The sequence below is a fragment of the Ovis canadensis genome, chromosome 24 (genome assembly GCF_042477335.2).
Source record: "Ovis canadensis isolate MfBH-ARS-UI-01 breed Bighorn chromosome 24, ARS-UI_OviCan_v2, whole genome shotgun sequence".
Classification (NCBI taxonomy): domain Eukaryota; kingdom Metazoa; phylum Chordata; class Mammalia; order Artiodactyla; family Bovidae; genus Ovis; species Ovis canadensis.
In genome coordinates, this window is record NC_091268.1 from 14,473,047 (window position 1) to 14,481,635 (window position 8,589).

The following is an 8,589-nucleotide window of genomic DNA, read 5'->3' on the forward strand; positions in this document are numbered from 1 at the left end:
ACAAGTGTGCACACGCACACTCCCTCATGCATCATTCGGGTCCGCGTCAGGGTTGCCCTGGCTCCCCCGCCCTGTGAGCCTCGACACCTCCACTTTGTTCCCACCCTCTGCCTGCTGCCCGCGCTTCAGCAGCAGAGGGGCCCTGTCCCCGCAGATGCTGAAGTGATGGAGCCTCTTGTCTCCGGAGCCAAGGGCATGAACACACCATCGGTCGTCCTCTGGGGACACCTATGCTTCCGCCTTCTGGCCTTTCCATTGTATCCGTCCATTTCTCTTTAACACAATGTCCGTGTGATGACTCGGGCTCCTATTACCAGCTCTTGTCTGTTCTCAGTGAGAGTACAGCTTACCCTCCGCACTCTTTATTGACCCTGGGAAATTTTGCTTCAGTACTTGATTGAAAGAAAGCAATAAACAATCCTGTGATAAAAATAGTTCAAAAGTAGCCTGTACATTCTTTGTCACATATTCGGGAAGTTCACAAAAGATTAATAGGAAAATAGAACGATAACAATGAATTGTACAAGTAAGTTAAAGGTGGAACCCACATGTAAGGAGACATGCTGTCTGTCTACCGAGATACCAGCTGCATAATAAATATCGCACCATGACCTGAACACATCTCTTGCTGGCTTTTTTAATGTGCCGCTGAAAAAGTAAAAGTTACATTTGATACTTACACAATCCAGAACGGCTGCGTCATCACAATCTAAAAATGTACACCTGGGCCCATTCTTTAAACATGTTTACAAACAGAGGTAAGAAGATGATTTACATACAAATAAGGCCTGTGTCAGAGCTGCGCTCCGCTGTCTGTCTGGGAAGGGGCACCTTCACTGTCCAGCTCCATGGCTCCGCGGCGGGTGCAGGGCATCGCAATTGGTCCCCGAAGCTTCTCACCGGAGAGGAGGGATCCGGGTCCACACAGACTAGGTTATGGCAGAGAGTTTCATAGTAACCAGGACCTGGTTACATCCTGGAAGGATAATGCACACAGTGTCATGATGATTTTACAACCTCAGGAGAACCGCTTCTCATAGTTTAACATTTAACAATTAAACAAGAGTAATTACAGTAAATGCATTATTTTCAAAAGCCCTATATTTGTTCACAGGATTTATACAGACAAGCACTACAGTATATTGGTTTGAAAGACTAAAATCAGGTATCAGAACATGAATTGATCTGAAAGGATATTTATAGTCAGAATATACAAGAAAAAGTAATAATAGAAATGAAGTCATAAGTTTACATAAATATAAGAAACATTAAATTTGTAAATTGCTTTGGGTAGTATACTCATCTTCACTATATTGATTCTTCCAATCCATGAACATGGTATATTTCTCCATCTATTAGTGTCCTCTTTGATTTCTTTCATCAGTGTTTTATAGTTTTCTATATATAGGTCTTTAGTTTCTTTAGGTAGATATATTCCTAAGTATTCTTTTCGTTGCAATGGTGAATGGAATTGTTTCCTTAACTTCTTTTTCTACTTTCTCATTATTCGTGTATAGGAATGCAAGGGATTTCTGTGTGTTGATTTTATATCCTGCAACTTTACTATATTCATTGATTAGCTCTAGTAATTTTCTGGTGGAGTCTTTAGGGTTTTCCAAACCTCGAATAGCCAAAGCAATCTTGAGAAAGAAGAATGGAACTGGAGGAATCAACTTGCCTGACTTCAGGCTCTACTACAAAGCCACAGTCATCAAGACAGTATGGTACTGGCACAAAGACAGACATATAGATCAATGGAACAAAATAGAAAGCCCAGAGATAAATCCACACACATATGGACACCTTATCTTTGACAAAGGTGGCAAGAATATACAATGGAGTAAAGACAATCTTTTTAACAAGTGGTGCTGGGAAAACTGGTCAACCACTTGTAAAAGAATGAAACTAGATCACTTTCTAACACCGCACACAAAAATAAACTCAAAATGGATTAAAGATCTAAATGTAAGATCAGAAACTATAAAACTCCTAGAGGAGAACATAGGCAAAACACTCTCAGACATAAATCACAGCAGGATCCTCTATGATCCACCTTCCAGAATTCTGGAAATAAAAGCAAAAATAAACAAATGGGATCTAATTAAAATTAAAAGCTTCTGCACAACAAAGGAAAATATAAGCAAGGTGAAAAGACAGCCTTCTGAATGGGAGAAAATAATAGCAAATGAAGCAACTGACAAACAACTAATCTCAAAAATATACAAGCAACTTATGCAGCTCAACTCCAGAAAAATAAACGACCCAATCAAAAAATGGGCCAAAGAACTAAATAGACATTTCTCCAAAGAAGACATACGGATGGCTAACAAACACATGAAAAGATGCTCAACATCACTCATTATTAGAGAAATGCAAATCAAAACCACAATGAGGTACCACTTCACACCAGTCAGAATGGCTGCGATCCAAAAATCTGCAAGCAATAAATGCTGGAGAGGGTGTGGAGAAAAGGGAACCCTCCTACACTGTTGGTGGGAATGCAAACTAGTACAGCCACTATGGAGAACAGTGTGGAGATTCCTTAAAAAATTGCAAATAGAACTACCTTATGACCCAGCAATCCCACTGCTGGGCATACACACCGAGGAAACCAGAATTGAAAGAGACACATGTACCCCAATGTTCATCGCAGCACTGTTTATAATAGCCAGGACATGGAAACAACCTAGATGTCCATCAGCAGATGAATGGATAAGAAAGCTGTGGTACATATACACAATGGAGTATTACTCAGCCGTTAAAAAGAATTCATTTGAATCAGTTCTGATGAGATGGATGAAACTGGAGCCGATTATACAGAGTGAAGTAAGCCAGAAAGAAAAACACCAATACAGCATACTAACACATATATATGGAATTTAGGAAGATGGTAATGACGACCCTGTATGCAAGACAGGGAAAGAGACACAGATGTGTATAACGGACTTTTTGACTCAGAGGGAGAGGGAGAGGGTGGGATGATTTGGGAGAATGACATTCTAACATGTATACTATCATGTGAATTGAATCGCCAGTCTATGTCTGACGCAGGATGCAGCATGCTTGGGGCTGGTGCATGGGGATGACCCAGAAAGATGTTATGGGGAGGGAGGTGGGAGGGGGGTTCATGTTTGGGAATGCATGTAAGAATTAAAGATTTTAAAATTTAAAAAATAAAAAACTAAAAAAATAAAAATAAAAAAATAAAAAAAGAACAAACAAAAAAAATAAAATAAAATTAAAAAAAAAAAGAAACATTAAATTTTAAGTATTTTCTCTATGGAATTCATGAATTTTTCACTAATTAAAAACCCTGTAAAAAAACATCTTCGGGTCCGTGTAACAAGTGTCAGCAGAGTAAAGATTGCATCGAGTTCAAAATGTAGTCTTTGTCGTATACTGGATGTTGTATAATCATCTGGAGAATTAGTGCAGGTAAACTGGAAATACAGAGAGGAGTCAGTCCTGGGACAGCAGCTGGTGCCCGAGCCCCTGCCCCTCCAGACACCCCCTCCACCCCATTCGGGGCCTCAGCTGCTTTGAGAATTCAGAGAAACATGGAGGACCAAGCAGATCAAGGAGAAAACTCTGTGGCTGACCTTATTTTGGTATATAGCTAAAAGCTGCTGGTAAAAAAACCTCAAAAGCCCAATCCAGCTTTCTAGCTGAGACGTGACCAGGACAGAGCAGACAGCCTCCTGCCCTCAGAGCAGCTCCAGGAGGGCTGGGCCCCCGGGCCGGACCCACCAGAGGCCCACCCAGAGCGGCACCTGCAAGGGAGGGTGGCCCCTCAGCGGCGGCCGAGACCCAGATGCCGGTGCACCTCCATGTGAAATGCTGGCCTCCGCACGGAGAGGCCCAGGGCAGGGCAGCCTCGTGAACCCTGACTCTCTGGGCCCTGCTCCCTCCGAGAACGTGCACGCAGGGCGTGGCCGGCAGCACCGCCACTGTGGGAGGGACACCCATGTGCACGGACACGAGGGAGCCTCGGCCGTGCTCTCACCACTCCGGCGGCAGCGGGGCGCCAGGGTCATGTTCTCTGCTGCCGAGGGCTCCCTCGGCCGACCTCTGGAGACCTGCTGACCCTCTACTCCAGGAGCGTGGACTCCGTGCCCCCGTGGGACCAGGCTGGCCTGTACTCACCCCAAACTCAGCAGGTCCAAGTCCTCACAGTAGCAGAATCCAGCCCTGCGTTCCCACCACGCTGCCCGGTCCCACGAGTGCAGGAGGAAGCGAGCAAACACAGAGTGTGGTTCGTCATGTAACATCACAAGGGGCACGAGGACACACACACACGCGCAGCAGCGCCCACTCGTGCTTAGGGTCTGGGGAAACTTCTTGAGGGTGGATGAGCTGGAGAGAGCAGCCTGGGGGCTGCCACGTGGGGGACCCTGCCACCCGGGGGGGGGGCGGGTGGGGAGGGCGGTCACACTAGAGCAGCAAACGGCACATTCAATGACAGAAACGCCATCATGGGGACAGCCACTCCCTGTGAGCAGCTGCCACTCTCTCATTAGACCTCTGGATTCACAGGGCTGCGGGACCTCTCTTTCAGCCCTCACAGGATCTGTGAGATGGGACATGGGGAGGGACTAGATACTTGTGCGTCAGAGGCCAGGCACCGGTGGCCTGAGCCCCGCGATCTGCTGTCCTGGGGGCCGGGCCGCTCTCCCCAGGCCGCTTCAGGGAGGGCAGAGCACGGGGCTGATCTAAGAAAGTGGAAACTCAGTCTCAGCCTCCCTCGGAAATGTCACCACTGACGTTTTCTCGTCACAACACAGGCTGTAGGGCCCAATGGGTCAGCCCCGACCCCCAGCCCCCGCTCCAAGTTGACTAAGAAATCTACAGAAACCGCTAGCAGAAACTCGCTGCTCCCAATTGAACGTTTTCCGTCTTCCCCTGGGCCCACCAGGAACACATCTGATGAGTGTCTGGCCAGGCTTCCAGAGAGGGCTGAAGACAGTGGGGGCTGCTGATGGAGCAGGCCACCTGTCCAAGCCCTTCTGATTCTAAGAGCCCCGGACACCTGCTGCACTGTGACTTCAAAAGCCATGAAAACAACCCAGTTACACGGTTTACGCCCTGCCTATCTCACGCGGTTTGTAAAAGGTCACCTCCAATATATTATATTCCCAACACCTCGCTCTAGGATTGTTTCTAATTTATCTAAACTCTAATGTCTACGTCACCATGTCCATCTGACAGGGAAATGTTGGATTTATAATGAGGAGAATGGAAAATAAAAAAGCAAGCACTTCGACTCTTCAATCGACTGAAAGCTAAGCTACGTTAGGAATTGTAAAAATGAGCTGCATGCTCCTTGGAAGAAAAATGCTGTTTAAAAAAGGAGAGAGGCACTGGGTCTCCCCCACCCCTGGTTAAGCGTATTATTGAGTTCTAGTGAAGAGACGATGCAGCTTCCCCATAATCCCCCTCACTGAAAGTGCCCAGCTTAGCACAGGCTTTCCCTAAATATACTTTGCTCTGTGAGAGCCAGTGAGAGCAAAGCTTATTAATCTACTCACGGGAAGAGCTAATAACAGGAAAAAATGCACCAAAGAGACCCTCCAGGCCCCATTCCCATGGGATGAGCACACACTCTCTCTGGGGCGGGCAGAGCCAACCGTGGAGAAAGCATCCAGTGAGACACCCCTGTCACAGATGGGACACTGGGGCGGGGGGGTTGGTGCAGAAGGCAACTTCTGACCCACAGAGCCTGACCCCGGCCCAGGCTGTCTGGCTGTCTATCTTGCCATCAAGTGGGGACACAGAGGCCCTGAGCACCCAGCCTGAACTAGCAGCGTTCTCTGGCAGAGAGGCTGTCAGAGGGAAAACCAGAGCTGAGATTGAAAGGGCAACTGCCAGGTCATGTATTTACAGCCCGGCCGAACTCGGGGGAGGACGTCTCCTGGCCTCACCTTCTTCATTCACCCCATTGACAGTGTGCAAGGGACCAACGACGGTGAGGACAGGGGAGGACAGGAAGGTGGACGCTTCTGTCACTGAATTTGGATTCAGCCATCCTCCCAGTGGGGAGAGTCCTTGAGGGGCAACTGGCGTGGCCTGCGAGCGACCCTACTGCTTTACGAAAGAGCTCTTGAGCGCTGCCGGCCACACACACATCTCTACAAGCATGGGTGTCAACCTCATGCTCTGAGAACAGACGTGTGTCTTGGTTTTATTAGTTGCAAGAATATGCTAACATTCAACCAGACAAGAACTTGAAGAAAAACCAGCACGACTGTTAAACGTTTATAAACAGGTGTTAGGATTCCCGGTAGAGCACTGCCCCTTGGGCGTGTGATGGCACTAAAGAGCCCTGTAACCTGGGAAGCAGGCCATTCCAGCTCATCCACATTCTAGCCCAGGGCTGCACACGCCACCCGACCTGTCACCTACCGTCCGGCTGCATCTTCTTTGACTGCACCGAGGGCGAGGGCAGAGAGGATGGGACCCGGAAGTTTGCGGGCAGAGTCTCTGCGCACCAGGCAGCTAAGCCACGGACATCCTTTGGTCTGAATTTTTTCCTCCAAGAAGGTGCCTTCCTAAAGCTTTTATCTATGTTTGGAAATTACAGGACAGACAAAAAGACAATTTAAAACAAAGAACAAAACAAAAAGCCACTAGCCCTTTAAAATGGCTGAGTTTGCTCCTGCACTTTTGTCCACGAGTATCTGACCCGTTTGTGATGACCGTGTGACTGATCTGCCCAAACTGGGAACAGAGGAGCATGGCACAAGGTGGGGTCACACGTGTACCAGGACCCTCACTGGACCGCCCTGGCTACCCGGGTAGAGGTTCCTCCTGACAGTTAGCAGGTTTCACTTCATGGAAACATTTTCAAGCTGTAACCAGTTCTGTCGCACGCTGGGACGGAGCCAATGGATGCTTCTTCGGGTGTCCCATTCTCCTTGCCAAATCAAGTGTCCTTAAGGTCCAATGAAGACAAGAACTATAGTGTGGCCCTGAGCAGCCAATGGAATGGGCAAGGCCTGGAGAGCCCCAGGGTGGGAGGGCACTGAGACCTCCACACCCCTCACCCACCCCCCATGTCCTACATGCACCCAATCCCGGCCAGCCTCTGGGGGTCATGGAAGCCCTCCGGGCCTCCAGGCCCAGCCAGGCGACTCCTGGCCTCAGGTTGGCGGGGTTCGGGGGCGTGGTGTCATCGGCAGGCCAGAGTCCGGGTCGCCAGTCTTGCCGCTCAACTTCAGCGCGTGCCGCCTGTCAAGAGGTGCAGCCGGCTTGGCCAACTGGCAGGTCAGGCAGGTCAGAGCTAAAGGGAGGCACAGCGCAAGGCTCTTAGGGTGCCCGGCGGCAGCTGTGTCCGTCTAGGGCCATCGCAGCCTGAACACACCTGATTTCTTCCGATCTCGTAAGTTAAGGAGAGTCGGGCCTGCCTTAGTCCTTGGATGGGAGACCATCTGGGAATACCTGGTGTTGTAGGCTTTTTGCCTCCCCTCTCCTTTAGCCCCCGGCCCACGTCCCAACTCTTGGGCCCCCGCAGCCCGAGCCCCTCCCAGGAAGGCGGGAGTGGGTGGCCGGGGCCCGACTTCCGCTGCAGACCTGGGTTGCCTCCGTGAGGCTCCGAGCCCCTACACGTTCGGCTTCCAGGAAACCAGACGACTGGCCCTCGAGTCTCCGTCTGGGGCTCCCTTGGCATGCCTCAGGAAATCCCAGCAGTTGAGGCTCCAGCCCCCAGCCCCAGCACCAGCCTCACAGGCGATCTCGCGAGCTCTCCCGCCCCCGCGCGCTCACACACAGATATATGTGCACAGACGGTGCATGGATCTTGTTGAGTTCTACTTTTGGTGGATATATGCCTGACAGTGGGACTGCTGAAGAATATGGTACTTCGAGTTTTAGTTCCTTGAGTGGCCTCCATACTCTTTTCCATAGTGGCTGCACCAACTTCCATTCCTACTAACAGTGGAGGAGAGTTCCCTTTTCCCCACAACCTCTCCAGCATTTGTTATGGACAGACTTTGCAATGAGGACCATTTGGACTACTGTGAAGTGGTCCCTCCATGGAGTTGGGAGTTGAGCCTCTCCAGTAATTACTCATATGGAGAGAGATGGCCCTTTTCAAATGCAGATCCAATTCTATCCCCTACCTCCCTGCTCAAACTGTGCTTGTCTTTCCCCATCAATATTTAATATACGACCAAATCCCGTCATTGCTTGCTCCCCACTTTCTTCTCTGATCTCTTGTCACTGGGATGCCCTCTGCACTCTTTGGGTTACATCCCATAGGGCATTTTTCATTTCTTGAATGCACTAAGGTTCCCTTGTCACATAGCCTTCCAAGATGCTATCTTTCCTGCCTGAAATTCTTCCTGCATCTGAACCCTGGTGTACGTTCGTTCAAACAAGGGTTCTCAGCTCAATCATGACTCTGAAAAGCCTTCTCTGACACCCAGTTTTTGGTGAGGGAAGAGGCCTCTGTAGAAGTTCTCAAAGGATCTGCCTGGTATTTATCATTAGATTCATCTCAGTGAGAGCATTCATTCTCAGCATTCTATTTCCAGAAACGGATTCCATGCCTCCTAGCTCATAGTAGGTGCTCAGTATTTATTCAGTGTGTGAAAG